This window comes from Balaenoptera borealis (genome assembly GCF_965194805.1).
Source record: "Balaenoptera borealis genome assembly, chromosome: 10".
Taxonomy (NCBI): domain Eukaryota; kingdom Metazoa; phylum Chordata; class Mammalia; order Artiodactyla; family Balaenopteridae; genus Balaenoptera; species Balaenoptera borealis.
In genome coordinates this window covers 31,515,028-31,530,281 of record NC_138874.1, presented here as the reverse complement: position 1 = coordinate 31,530,281, position 15,254 = coordinate 31,515,028, and the positions used below count along the sequence as shown (strand labels likewise).

Sequence of the window (15,254 nt, the reverse complement as noted above, 5' to 3'; positions counted from 1 at the left end):
ACAATCACGTCAGCATTTCTAGTTTGCAGCATTTTTGTTGATGGCCATTCTGACTGGTGTGAGCTGACAGGTTTTTGTAATTTGGGTTTACATGTCTGTAAAAATTCCTACAATTCATCATTTTTCCACGCCTTTTACTTTTCTGTTAAAAGAAAAAAGAAAGAAAGTGTGAGTGTAATATACCTCTTCAAATTTTCTTTTTGGAAGGTTGCACTCTAGAATTTTTTGGTCGATTTTCGACCTCAGTATTTTTTGGAGGGCCGGTGTCATTTACAGACCTGCAATTGGTGAATAATTAGTGACCTTTTGCAGTGGGTTCAAAGCTGCTGTTGTGGGAAACGGCCACAAGGATGCAGCATTTCTCGATTCCCAAATCTGGGTACTAGGGCAGCAGAGCCGTTCTGGAAGTTGTCTGCCTAGGTTTTCAATTTGGATGGAATGTGCCAGGAAAACCCCCCATAAGTTTATGTCTCATTACTCCTAGTTCGTTGTTTTAATTTTTTCAATTCGGGTAATGGTTAGAATGTTGCTTGTCCAAGGTGTACACACTCTGGTTCATCTACATATCATATATACCTATTTATGTAGAGATCCTCTTCCCGTGTAAATTATTACAGAGTGTTCCGTAATCCTTCCTTGCTATATGGTCGGTCTTTTTGATATATGTATATAATATGTATTTGTATACATATGGTAACGCTAATCTTCATGTATCCATTCCCCCCACCTTTCCTTTTAGATAAGCATAGTTTTTTTTTTTTTAATAAGTCTGTGATTGCCTTTCTCTGTGGAAATATGTTCATTTGTGTCAGTTATTAGATAACGCCTATAAGTGATATCATAGGTTATAGGACTTTTCCTTTCCGACTTACCTCATGTTCTGTGATTATCTCCAAGATCATCTATGGTGCCTCAAAGAGCAGTGTTTCATTGTTTTCCATGGCTAGTATTCATTGTGTACATGGACCACTTCTTCTTTATCCTTTCGTCTGTTGATGGACATTTTGGTTGCTTCACTGTCTTGTCTATTGTGAATAAGGCTGCAGTGCAGCTTTTGCAGCCCGGGTCTTCTTCATTCTGGTCTTCTCAGGTGAGAGGCCCTTTGGTGCGCCTGCTGGATTGAATGGTACCTCAATTTTTCTTTTCAACGCAGCTTCTTTCTGTTCTCATTATTAGCGTTTAACCCTTTTACATCTCACCAGCAGCTAGAGGGTACACAGTTCTCTTAAACCTCTTCAGCATTTATTGTTTGTAGACTTTTTGCCAATGGTCAGTCGACTGGTGTGAGTTGAAAACTTTTTGTAGATTAGATTGCATGAGTCTAATACTTCCTGAGGCTGAGCTTTTATCCATTTTCCTTTTTTTAAAAAGAGAGTGAGTAAAACTTACCTCTTCATACTATCTTCGTGAACATTTTGCCTGTTTTGAATTTTTTTATCCATTCCCTACCTCAGCACAATTTTGAGGGCAGGTGTCCTTTACAGCCCTGAGTCCTTGTGAATGGTAAGTGACCATTAGCTGGGGGTTAAAAGCTGCTCTTGCGGGAATCGGCCACAAGGCGGCAGCATTTCTCCTTTACCAAATCTGGTTACTAGGGCAACAGAGCCTTACTGGAAGTGGTGTTCTAGGTTGTAAATTAGAATGGAATGTGCGAGGAAAAAGCCCTTTAAGTTTATGTCTCCTTACTTCTTGTTGGTATTTTTAACTTAATTTTTATTTTTTCTCACAGCAAACTTGATTACAATGTTTTGTTTGTTCTAGGTGTGCAAGATGTGGTTCTTTCACACATATACATATATCTATTCTTCTTCGGATCCTTTTCCCATGTAGGTTATGACACAATGTTGAGTAGTCTTCTCTTGGTATTGCGTAGGTCTTTGGTGATTCTATATTTCACATGTGTTTGTATCTCTCTGTTAACCTCAATATGGTAATGTATCCAATCCTCACACCTGTCCATTTGGTGAACCATAAGTTTTTTAATGAATCTATGAAAGTGTTTCTCTGTGGAAATATCTTTGTTTGTATCATTTTTTAGGTAACACCTATATGTGATACGATAGGATATGTGTTTTTCGCTTTCTCACTTACTCCAAGTTGCGTGATTACTTCTAGACTCATCTGTGGTGCTGGAAATGGCATCGTTTCATTTTTTTCACTAGCTCATATTCCATCTGTACAGGTAGCAGTTCTTCTTTGTCCACCCATCTGTCGGTGGACTTTTTGGTTACTTCCATATCTTGGCTACTGTAATACTATGCAATGCAGATTTGCGTGCCTGTGTCCTTCCAATTCTGTCTTCTTAGTTTATAGGTCCAGGAATAGGTCTGCTGGAACATATGGTAGCTCAATGTTTACCTTTTAAAGGCACCTCTATTCTGTTCTCCTTAGTGGCTCTTTCCAGGTTACGTCCCACTTAAAGTGGAGGGTATGTATTTCTTCCCAGCTCCTTCAGGATTTATTCTTTGTAGTTTTTGCTGATGGTTATTCTGAGTGGTGTGAGCTGATACCTCTTTGTGGTTGAATTTGCATGTGTCTCATAATGCGTTGAAATTGATCTTTAAGACATGTCCTTTTTATTTTTCCAGCTGTGATTAGAGCTTATTTCTTCAAAGTGTTTTCTTAAAGTATGTGTCACCATTTGAAATATTTTGGCCATTATCTCCCTCAAGACATTTTGAGGGCAGGTTTCATTTACAGCCCTGCAGTACTTGTTCATATGAAGTGACCATTAGCTCAGGCTTTAAACCTGCTTTTGCAGGTAACGGCCAGAGAGCGGCAGCCTTTCTACGTTCCCCTTGCTGGTACTAGGGAAACAGACCTACCGGCCAGTGGTGTTCTTCGGTTATAAGTTAGAGTGCCATGTGCCCGGATAAACCCACAAATGTTGATGTCTCCTTGCTTTTGTTTGTTTTTAAATTTCATTTATATTTATTATTAGAGTAATATTCCATTGTGTACGTGGACCACTTCTTCTTGGTGCATTCCTCGGTTGATGGACATTTTCATTGCTTCCAAGTGCTGGCTATGGTAAATCTTGCTGGCGTACAGGTTTGCCAGCCTGTGACTTTTTGATTCTCATTTTCTCAGGTGATAGGCCAAGCAGTGGTTGTGATTGATTGACTGGTAGCTCAATGTTTCCCTTTTCAAAGCACCTACACTGTGTTTTCATTAGTGGCTCTTTACATGCCCCCCCTTACAACCGAGGGTACGCATTTCTCCACACTCCCTTCACCGTTTATTTTTTGCAGCATTTTTCCTAATGGCCATTCTGACTGCTGTGAGCTGATAGGTTTTTGTAATATGGGTATGCCTGTCATTAAATTTTTTAAAATTCATCATATTCCTACATCGTTCTCTTTTCTCTTAAAAGAAAAAACCGTGAGTACAATGTAGCTCTTGAAATTGTCTTCTTCGAAGGTTGCCCTCTTTTGAATTTTTTGGTCGATTTTGGACCCCAGAAATTTTCTGGAGGGCAGGTGTCATTTACAGAACTGCAAGTTGGTGAAAATTTAGTGACCTTTCGCAGTGGGTTCAAACCTGCTGTTGTGGGAAACGGCCACAAGGAGGTAGCATTTCTCCATTCCCCAATCTGGGTACTAGGGCAGCAGAGCCTTTCTGGAAGTCATTGTCCTAGGTTGTAAATTAGAATGGAATTTGCCAGGAGAAATCCCCATAAGTTTATGTCTCATTACTTCTTCTTGGTTTTTAAAAGTTTTTTAATCTGGGTAAAGTTTAGAATATTGTTTATCCTAGGTGTACACAATCTGGTTCATTTGTACATTATGTATGTCTATTAATGTACAGATCCTCTTCCCATGTAAAATATTACAGTGTTCCGTCGACCTCCCTTGCTATATGTTCGGTCTTTTTGATACATGTACAAAATATGTATTTGTATATGTATAGTAACACTAATCTTCATTTCTCAATTTCCCCCCTCCTTTCCTTTCAGATGAGCATAGTTTGTTTTCTCAGCCTGTGAGTGTCTTTCTCTTTGGAAATACGTTCATCTGTGCCAGTTATTAGATAATGCCATAAGTGATAATATAGGATATAGGTGTTTTGCTTTCCGACCTACTTCATGTTTTGTGATTATCTCCAGGCTCATCTATGGTGCCTCAAAGAGCAGTGCTTCAATGTTTTCCATGGCTAATATTCCATGTGTACATGGACCACTTCTTCTTGGTGCATTCCTCTGTTGATGGACATTTTCGTTGCTTCCAAGTGTTGCCTATGGTAAATATTGCTGGAGTGCAGGATTGCCAGCCTGTGATTTTTGATTTTCCTTTTCTCAGGGGATAGACCCAGCAGTGGGTATGATTGATTGACTGGTATGGTAGCTCAACGTTTACCTTTTCAAGGCACCTCAATTGTGCTTTCATTAGTGGCTCTTACCACGTCCCCCTTAGAATCGAGGGTACGCATTTCTCCACAATCACGTCAGCATTTCTAGTTTGCAGCATTTTTGTTGATGGCCATTCTGACTGGTGTGAGCTGACAGGTTTTTGTAATTTGGGTTTACATGTCTGTAAAAATTCCTACAATTCATCATTTTTCCACGCCTTTTACTTTTCTGTTAAAAGAAAAAAGAAAGAAAGTGTGAGTGTAATATACCTCTTCAAATTTTCTTTTTGGAACGTTGCACTCTAGAATTTTTTGGTCGATTTTCGACCTCAGTATTTTTTGGAGGGCCGGTGTCATTTACAGACCTGCAATTGGTGAATAATTAGTGACCTTTTGCAGTGGGTTCAAAGCTGCTGTTGTGGGAAACGGCCACAAGGATGCAGCATTTCTCGATTCCCAAATCTGGGTACTAGGGCAGCAGAGCCGTTCTGGAAGTTGTCTGCCTAGGTTTTCAATTTGGATGGAATGTGCCAGGAAAACCCCCCATAAGTTTATGTCTCATTACTCCTAGTTCGTTGTTTTAATTTTTTCAATTCGGGTAATGGTTAGAATGTTGCTTGTCCAAGGTGTACACACTCTGGTTCATCTACATATCATATATACCTATTTATGTAGAGATCCTCTTCCCGTGTAAATTATTACAGAGTGTTCCGTAATCCTTCCTTGCTATATGGTCGGTCTTTTTGATATATGTATATAATATGTATTTGTATACATATGGTAACGCTAATCTTCATGTATCCATTCCCCCCACCTTTCCTTTTAGATAAGCATAGTTTTTTTTTTTTTAATAAGTCTGTGATTGCCTTTCTCTGTGGAAATATGTTCATTTGTGTCAGTTATTAGATAACGCCTATAAGTGATATCATAGGTTATAGGACTTTTCCTTTCCGACTTACCTCATGTTCTGTGATTATCTCCAAGATCATCTATGGTGCCTCAAAGAGCAGTGTTTCATTGTTTTCCATGGCTAGTATTCATTGTGTACATGGACCACTTCTTCTTTATCCTTTCGTCTGTTGATGGACATTTTGGTTGCTTCACTGTCTTGTCTATTGTGAATAAGGCTGCAGTGCAGCTTTTGCAGCCCGGGTCTTCTTCATTCTGGTCTTCTCAGGTGAGAGGCCCTTTGGTGCGCCTGCTGGATTGAATGGTACCTCAATTTTTCTTTTCAACGCAGCTTCTTTCTGTTCTCATTATTAGCGTTTAACCCTTTTACATCTCACCAGCAGCTAGAGGGTACACAGTTCTCTTAAACCTCTTCAGCATTTATTGTTTGTAGACTTTTTGCCAATGGTCAGTCGACTGGTGTGAGTTGAAAACTTTTTGTAGATTAGATTGCATGAGTCTAATACTTCCTGAGGCTGAGCTTTTATCCATTTTCCTTTTTTTAAAAAGAGAGTGAGTAAAACTTACCTCTTCATACTATCTTCGTGAACATTTTGCCTGTTTTGAATTTTTTTATCCATTCCCTACCTCAGCACAATTTTGAGGGCAGGTGTCCTTTACAGCCCTGAGTCCTTGTGAATGGTAAGTGACCATTAGCTGGGGGTTAAAAGCTGCTCTTGCGGGAATCGGCCACAAGGCGGCAGCATTTCTCCTTTACCAAATCTGGTTACTAGGGCAACAGAGCCTTACTGGAAGTGGTGTTCTAGGTTGTAAATTAGAATGGAATGTGCGAGGAAAAAGCCCTTTAAGTTTATGTCTCCTTACTTCTTGTTGGTATTTTTAACTTAATTTTTATTTTTTCTCACAGCAAACTTGATTACAATGTTTTGTTTGTTCTAGGTGTGCAAGATGTGGTTCTTTCACACATATACATATATCTATTCTTCTTCGGATCCTTTTCCCATGTAGGTTATGACACAATGTTGAGTAGTCTTCTCTTGGTATTGCGTAGGTCTTTGGTGATTCTATATTTCACATGTGTTTGTATCTCTCTGTTAACCTCAATATGGTAATGTATCCAATCCTCACACCTGTCCATTTGGTGAACCATAAGTTTTTTAATGAATCTATGAAAGTGTTTCTCTGTGGAAATATCTTTGTTTGTATCATTTTTTAGGTAACACCTATATGTGATACGATAGGATATGTGTTTTTCGCTTTCTCACTTACTCCAAGTTGCGTGATTACTTCTAGACTCATCTGTGGTGCTGGAAATGGCATCGTTTCATTTTTTTCACTAGCTCATATTCCATCTGTACAGGTAGCAGTTCTTCTTTGTCCACCCATCTGTCGGTGGACTTTTTGGTTACTTCCATATCTTGGCTACTGTAATACTATGCAATGCAGATTTGCGTGCCTGTGTCCTTCCAATTCTGTCTTCTTAGTTTATAGGTCCAGGAATAGGTCTGCTGGAACATATGGTAGCTCAATGTTTACCTTTTAAAGGCACCTCTATTCTGTTCTCCTTAGTGGCTCTTTCCAGGTTACGTCCCACTTAAAGTGGAGGGTATGTATTTCTTCCCAGCTCCTTCAGGATTTATTCTTTGTAGTTTTTGCTGATGGTTATTCTGAGTGGTGTGAGCTGATACCTCTTTGTGGTTGAATTTGCATGTGTCTCATAATGCGTTGAAATTGATCTTTAAGACATGTCCTTTTTATTTTTCCAGCTGTGATTAGAGCTTATTTCTTCAAAGTGTTTTCTTAAAGTATGTGTCACCATTTGAAATATTTTGGCCATTATCTCCCTCAAGACATTTTGAGGGCAGGTTTCATTTACAGCCCTGCAGTACTTGTTCATATGAAGTGACCATTAGCTCAGGCTTTAAACCTGCTTTTGCAGGTAACGGCCAGAGAGCGGCAGCCTTTCTACGTTCCCCTTGCTGGTACTAGGGAAACAGACCTACCGGCCAGTGGTGTTCTTCGGTTATAAGTTAGAGTGCCATGTGCCCGGATAAACCCACAAATGTTGATGTCTCCTTGCTTTTGTTTGTTTTTAAATTTCATTTATATTTATTATTAGAGTAATATTCCATTGTGTACGTGGACCACTTCTTCTTGGTGCATTCCTCGGTTGATGGACATTTTCATTGCTTCCAAGTGCTGGCTATGGTAAATCTTGCTGGCGTACAGGTTTGCCAGCCTGTGACTTTTTGATTCTCATTTTCTCAGGTGATAGGCCAAGCAGTGGTTGTGATTGATTGACTGGTAGCTCAATGTTTCCCTTTTCAAAGCACCTACACTGTGTTTTCATTAGTGGCTCTTTACATGCCCCCCCTTACAACCGAGGGTACGCATTTCTCCACACTCCCTTCACCGTTTATTTTTTGCAGCATTTTTCCTAATGGCCATTCTGACTGCTGTGAGCTGATAGGTTTTTGTAATATGGGTATGCCTGTCATTAAATTTTTTAAAATTCATCATATTCCTACATCGTTCTCTTTTCTCTTAAAAGAAAAAACCGTGAGTACAATGTAGCTCTTGAAATTGTCTTCTTCGAAGGTTGCCCTCTTTTGAATTTTTTGGTCGATTTTGGACCCCAGAAATTTTCTGGAGGGCAGGTGTCATTTACAGAACTGCAAGTTGGTGAAAATTTAGTGACCTTTCGCAGTGGGTTCAAACCTGCTGTTGTGGGAAACGGCCACAAGGAGGTAGCATTTCTCCATTCCCCAATCTGGGTACTAGGGCAGCAGAGCCTTTCTGGAAGTCATTGTCCTAGGTTGTAAATTAGAATGGAATTTGCCAGGAGAAATCCCCATAAGTTTATGTCTCATTACTTCTTCTTGGTTTTTAAAAGTTTTTTAATCTGGGTAAAGTTTAGAATATTGTTTATCCTAGGTGTACACAATCTGGTTCATTTGTACATTATGTATGTCTATTAATGTACAGATCCTCTTCCCATGTAAAATATTACAGTGTTCCGTCGACCTCCCTTGCTATATGTTCGGTCTTTTTGATACATGTACAAAATATGTATTTGTATATGTATAGTAACACTAATCTTCATTTCTCAATTTCCCCCCTCCTTTCCTTTCAGATGAGCATAGTTTGTTTTCTCAGCCTGTGAGTGTCTTTCTCTTTGGAAATACGTTCATCTGTGCCAGTTATTAGATAATGCCATAAGTGATAATATAGGATATAGGTGTTTTGCTTTCCGACCTACTTCATGTTTTGTGATTATCTCCAGGCTCATCTATGGTGCCTCAAAGAGCAGTGCTTCAATGTTTTCCATGGCTAATATTCCATGTGTACATGGACCACTTCTTCTTGGTGCATTCCTCTGTTGATGGACATTTTCGTTGCTTCCAAGTGTTGCCTATGGTAAATATTGCTGGAGTGCAGGATTGCCAGCCTGTGATTTTTGATTTTCCTTTTCTCAGGGGATAGACCCAGCAGTGGGTATGATTGATTGACTGGTATGGTAGCTCAACGTTTACCTTTTCAAGGCACCTCAATTGTGCTTTCATTAGTGGCTCTTACCACGTCCCCCTTAGAATCGAGGGTACGCATTTCTCCACAATCACGTCAGCATTTCTAGTTTGCAGCATTTTTGTTGATGGCCATTCTGACTGGTGTGAGCTGACAGGTTTTTGTAATTTGGGTTTACATGTCTGTAAAAATTCCTACAATTCATCATTTTTCCACGCCTTTTACTTTTCTGTTAAAAGAAAAAAGAAAGAAAGTGTGAGTGTAATATACCTCTTCAAATTTTCTTTTTGGAAGGTTGCACTCTAGAATTTTTTGGTCGATTTTCGACCTCAGTATTTTTTGGAGGGCCGGTGTCATTTACAGACCTGCAATTGGTGAATAATTAGTGACCTTTTGCAGTGGGTTCAAAGCTGCTGTTGTGGGAAACGGCCACAAGGATGCAGCATTTCTCGATTCCCAAATCTGGGTACTAGGGCAGCAGAGCCGTTCTGGAAGTTGTCTGCCTAGGTTTTCAATTTGGATGGAATGTGCCAGGAAAACCCCCCATAAGTTTATGTCTCATTACTCCTAGTTCGTTGTTTTAATTTTTTCAATTGGGGTAATGGTTAGAATGTTGCTTGTCCAAGGTGTACACACTCTGGTTCATCTACATATCATATATACCTATTTATGTAGAGATCCTCTTCCCGTGTAAATTATTACAGAGTGTTCCGTAATCCTTCCTTGCTATATGGTCAGTCTTTTTGATATATGTATATAATATGTATTTGTATACATATGGTAACGCTAATCTTCATGTATCCATTCCCCCCACCTTTCCTTTTAGATAAGCATAGTTTTTTTTTTTTTTAATAAGTCTGTGATTGCCTTTCTCTGTGGAAATATGTTCATTTGTGTCAGTTATTAGATAACGCCTATAAGTGATATCATAGGTTATAGGACTTTTCCTTTCCGACTTACCTCATGTTCTGTGATTATCTCCAAGATCATCTATGGTGCCTCAAAGAGCAGTGTTTCATTGTTTTCCATGGCTAGTATTCATTGTGTACATGGACCACTTCTTCTTTATCCTTTCGTCTGTTGATGGACATTTTGGTTGCTTCACTGTCTTGTCTATTGTGAATAAGGCTGCAGTGCAGCTTTTGCAGCCCGGGTCTTCTTCATTCTGGTCTTCTCAGGTGAGAGGCCCTTTGGTGCGCCTGCTGGATTGAATGGTACCTCAATTTTTCTTTTCAACGCAGCTTCTTTCTGTTCTCATTATTAGCGTTTAACCCTTTTACATCTCACCAGCAGCTAGAGGGTACACAGTTCTCTTAAACCTCTTCAGCATTTATTGTTTGTAGACTTTTTGCCAATGGTCAGTCGACTGGTGTGAGTTGAAAACTTTTTGTAGATTAGATTGCATGAGTCTAATACTTCCTGAGGCTGAGCTTTTATCCATTTTCCTTTTTTTAAAAAGAGAGTGAGTAAAACTTACCTCTTCATACTATCTTCGTGAACATTTTGCCTGTTTTGAATTTTTTTATCCATTCCCTACCTCAGCACAATTTTGAGGGCAGGTGTCCTTTACAGCCCTGAGTCCTTGTGAATGGTAAGTGACCATTAGCTGGGGGTTAAAAGCTGCTCTTGCGGGAATCGGCCACAAGGCGGCAGCATTTCTCCTTTACCAAATCTGGTTACTAGGGCAACAGAGCCTTACTGGAAGTGGTGTTCTAGGTTGTAAATTAGAATGGAATGTGCGAGGAAAAAGCCCTTTAAGTTTATGTCTCCTTACTTCTTGTTGGTATTTTTAACTTAATTTTTATTTTTTCTCACAGCAAACTTGATTACAATGTTTTGTTTGTTCTAGGTGTGCAAGATGTGGTTCTTTCACACATATACATATATCTATTCTTCTTCGGATCCTTTTCCCATGTAGGTTATGACACAATGTTGAGTAGTCTTCTCTTGGTATTGCGTAGGTCTTTGGTGATTCTATATTTCACATGTGTTTGTATCTCTCTGTTAACCTCAATATGGTAATGTATCCAATCCTCACACCTGTCCATTTGGTGAACCATAAGTTTTTTAATGAATCTATGAAAGTGTTTCTCTGTGGAAATATCTTTGTTTGTATCATTTTTTAGGTAACACCTATATGTGATACGATAGGATATGTGTTTTTCGCTTTCTCACTTACTCCAAGTTGCGTGATTACTTCTAGACTCATCTGTGGTGCTGGAAATGGCATCGTTTCATTTTTTTCACTAGCTCATATTCCATCTGTACAGGTAGCAGTTCTTCTTTGTCCACCCATCTGTCGGTGGACTTTTTGGTTACTTCCATATCTTGGCTACTGTAATACTATGCAATGCAGATTTGCGTGCCTGTGTCCTTCCAATTCTGTCTTCTTAGTTTATAGGTCCAGGAATAGGTCTGCTGGAACATATGGTAGCTCAATGTTTACCTTTTAAAGGCACCTCTATTCTGTTCTCCTTAGTGGCTCTTTCCAGGTTACGTCCCACTTAAAGTGGAGGGTATGTATTTCTTCCCAGCTCCTTCAGGATTTATTCTTTGTAGTTTTTGCTGATGGTTATTCTGAGTGGTGTGAGCTGATACCTCTTTGTGGTTGAATTTGCATGTGTCTCATAATGCGTTGAAATTGATCTTTAAGACATGTCCTTTTTATTTTTCCAGCTGTGATTAGAGCTTATTTCTTCAAAGTGTTTTCTTAAAGTATGTGTCACCGTTTGAAATATTTTGGCCATTATCTCCCTCAAGACATTTTGAGGGCAGGTTTCATTTACAGCCCTGCAGTACTTGTTCATATGAAGTGACCATTAGCTCAGGCTTTAAACCTGCTTTTGCAGGTAACGGCCAGAGAGCGGCAGCCTTTCTACGTTCCCCTTGCTGGTACTAGGGAAACAGACCTACCGGCCAGTGGTGTTCTTCGGTTATAAGTTAGAGTGCCATGTGCCCGGATAAACCCACAAATGTTGATGTCTCCTTGCTTTTGTTTGTTTTTAAATTTCATTTATATTTATTATTAGAGTAATATTCCATTGTGTACGTGGACCACTTCTTCTTGGTGCATTCCTCGGTTGATGGACATTTTCATTGCTTCCAAGTGCTGGCTATGGTAAATCTTGCTGGCGTACAGGTTTGCCAGCCTGTGACTTTTTGATTCTCATTTTCTCAGGTGATAGGCCAAGCAGTGGTTGTGATTGATTGACTGGTAGCTCAATGTTTCCCTTTTCAAAGCACCTACACTGTGTTTTCATTAGTGGCTCTTTACATGCCCCCCCTTACAACCGAGGGTACGCATTTCTCCACACTCCCTTCACCGTTTATTTTTTGCAGCATTTTTCCTAATGGCCATTCTGACTGCTGTGAGCTGATAGGTTTTTGTAATATGGGTATGCCTGTCATTAAATTTTTTAAAATTCATCATATTCCTACATCGTTCTCTTTTCTCTTAAAAGAAAAAACCGTGAGTACAATGTAGCTCTTGAAATTGTCTTCTTCGAAGGTTGCCCTCTTTTGAATTTTTTGGTCGATTTTGGACCCCAGAAATTTTCTGGAGGGCAGGTGTCATTTACAGAACTGCAAGTTGGTGAAAATTTAGTGACCTTTCGCAGTGGGTTCAAACCTGCTGTTGTGGGAAACGGCCACAAGGAGGTAGCATTTCTCCATTCCCCAATCTGGGTACTAGGGCAGCAGAGCCTTTCTGGAAGTCATTGTCCTAGGTTGTAAATTAGAATGGAATTTGCCAGGAGAAATCCCCATAAGTTTATGTCTCATTACTTCTTCTTGGTTTTTAAAAGTTTTTTAATCTGGGTAAAGTTTAGAATATTGTTTATCCTAGGTGTACACAATCTGGTTCATTTGTACATTATGTATGTCTATTAATGTACAGATCCTCTTCCCATGTAAAATATTACAGTGTTCCGTCGACCTCCCTTGCTATATGTTCGGTCTTTTTGATACATGTACAAAATATGTATTTGTATATGTATAGTAACACTAATCTTCATTTCTCAATTTCCCCCCTCCTTTCCTTTCAGATGAGCATAGTTTGTTTTCTCAGCCTGTGAGTGTCTTTCTCTTTGGAAATACGTTCATCTGTGCCAGTTATTAGATAATGCCATAAGTGATAATATAGGATATAGGTGTTTTGCTTTCCGACCTACTTCATGTTTTGTGATTATCTCCAGGCTCATCTATGGTGCCTCAAAGAGCAGTGCTTCAATGTTTTCCATGGCTAATATTCCATGTGTACATGGACCACTTCTTCTTGGTGCATTCCTCTGTTGATGGACATTTTCGTTGCTTCCAAGTGTTGCCTATGGTAAATATTGCTGGAGTGCAGGATTGCCAGCCTGTGATTTTTGATTTTCCTTTTCTCAGGGGATAGACCCAGCAGTGGGTATGATTGATTGACTGGTATGGTAGCTCAACGTTTACCTTTTCAAGGCACCTCAATTGTGCTTTCATTAGTGGCTCTTACCACGTCCCCCTTAGAATCGAGGGTATGCATTTCTCCACAATCACGTCAGCATTTCTAGTTTGCAGCATTTTTGTTGATGGCCATTCTGACTGGTGTGAGCTGACAGGTTTTTGTAATTTGGGTTTACATGTCTGTAAAAATTCCTACAATTCATCATTTTTCCACGCCTTTTACTTTTCTGTTAAAAGAAAAAAGAAAGAAAGTGTGAGTGTAATATACCTCTTCAAATTTTCTTTTTGGAAGGTTGCACTCTAGAATTTTTTGGTCGATTTTCGACCTCAGTATTTTTTGGAGGGCCGGTGTCATTTACAGACCTGCAATTGGTGAATAATTAGTGACCTTTTGCAGTGGGTTCAAAGCTGCTGTTGTGGGAAACGGCCACAAGGATGCAGCATTTCTCGATTCCCAAATCTGGGTACTAGGGCAGCAGAGCCGTTCTGGAAGTTGTCTGCCTAGGTTTTCAATTTGGATGGAATGTGCCAGGAAAACCCCCCATAAGTTTATGTCTCATTACTCCTAGTTCGTTGTTTTAATTTTTTCAATTGGGGTAATGGTTAGAATGTTGCTTGTCCAAGGTGTACACACTCTGGTTCATCTACATATCATATATACCTATTTATGTAGAGATCCTCTTCCCGTGTAAATTATTACAGAGTGTTCCGTAATCCTTCCTTGCTATATGGTCAGTCTTTTTGATATATGTATATAATATGTATTTGTATACATATGGTAACGCTAATCTTCATGTATCCATTCCCCCCACCTTTCCTTTTAGATAAGCATAGTTTTTTTTTTTTTTAATAAGTCTGTGATTGCCTTTCTCTGTGGAAATATGTTCATTTGTGTCAGTTATTAGATAACGCCTATAAGTGATATCATAGGTTATAGGACTTTTCCTTTCCGACTTACCTCATGTTCTGTGATTATCTCCAAGATCATCTATGGTGCCTCAAAGAGCAGTGTTTCATTGTTTTCCATGGCTAGTATTCATTGTGTACATGGACCACTTCTTCTTTATCCTTTCGTCTGTTGATGGACATTTTGGTTGCTTCACTGTCTTGTCTATTGTGAATAAGGCTGCAGTGCAGCTTTTGCAGCCCGGGTCTTCTTCATTCTGGTCTTCTCAGGTGAGAGGCCCTTTGGTGCGCCTGCTGGATTGAATGGTACCTCAATTTTTCTTTTCAACGCAGCTTCTTTCTGTTCTCATTATTAGCGTTTAACCCTTTTACATCTCACCAGCAGCTAGAGGGTACACAGTTCTCTTAAACCTCTTCAGCATTTATTGTTTGTAGACTTTTTGCCAATGGTCAGTCGACTGGTGTGAGTTGAAAACTTTTTGTAGATTAGATTGCATGAGTCTAATACTTCCTGAGGCTGAGCTTTTATCCATTTTCCTTTTTTTAAAAAGAGAGTGAGTAAAACTTACCTCTTCATACTATCTTCGTGAACATTTTGCCTGTTTTGAATTTTTTTATCCATTCCCTACCTCAGCACAATTTTGAGGGCAGGTGTCCTTTACAGCCCTGAGTCCTTGTGAATGGTAAGTGACCATTAGCTGGGGGTTAAAAGCTGCTCTTGCGGGAATCGGCCACAAGGCGGCAGCATTTCTCCTTTACCAAATCTGGTTACTAGGGCAACAGAGCCTTACTGGAAGTGGTGTTCTAGGTTGTAAATTAGAATGGAATGTGCGAGGAAAAAGCCCTTTAAGTTTATGTCTCCTTACTTCTTGTTGGTATTTTTAACTTAATTTTTATTTTTTCTCACAGCAAACTTGATTACAATGTTTTGTTTGTTCTAGGTGTGCAAGATGTGGTTCTTTCACACATATACATATATCTATTCTTCTTCGGATCCTTTTCCCATGTAGGTTATGACACAATGTTGAGTAGTCTTCTCTTGGTATTGCGTAGGTCTTTGGTGATTCTATATTTCACATGTGTTTGTATCTCTCTGTTAACCTCAATATGGTAATGTATCCAATCCTCAC

General features: G+C 39.3%; 2 long non-coding RNA genes across 2 annotated transcripts; both read right to left on the bottom strand.

Annotated features, from left to right (window-relative positions):
• Positions 1 to 192: 192 nt before the first annotated feature.
• On the bottom strand, positions 193 to 4,123 carry LOC309636282. Its single transcript, XR_014249372.1, has 2 exons — positions 3,541 to 4,123; positions 193 to 323 (listed from the first exon to the last, which is right to left on the bottom strand). It is a non-coding gene; the product is annotated as an uncharacterized lncRNA (long non-coding RNA).
• Positions 4,124 to 9,060: 4,937 nt separating this feature from the next.
• On the bottom strand, positions 9,061 to 12,992 carry LOC309636283. Its single transcript, XR_014249373.1, has 2 exons — positions 12,410 to 12,992; positions 9,061 to 9,191 (listed from the first exon to the last, which is right to left on the bottom strand). It is a non-coding gene; the product is annotated as an uncharacterized lncRNA (long non-coding RNA).
• Between the last annotated feature and the right edge of the window lie 2,262 nt (positions 12,993 to 15,254).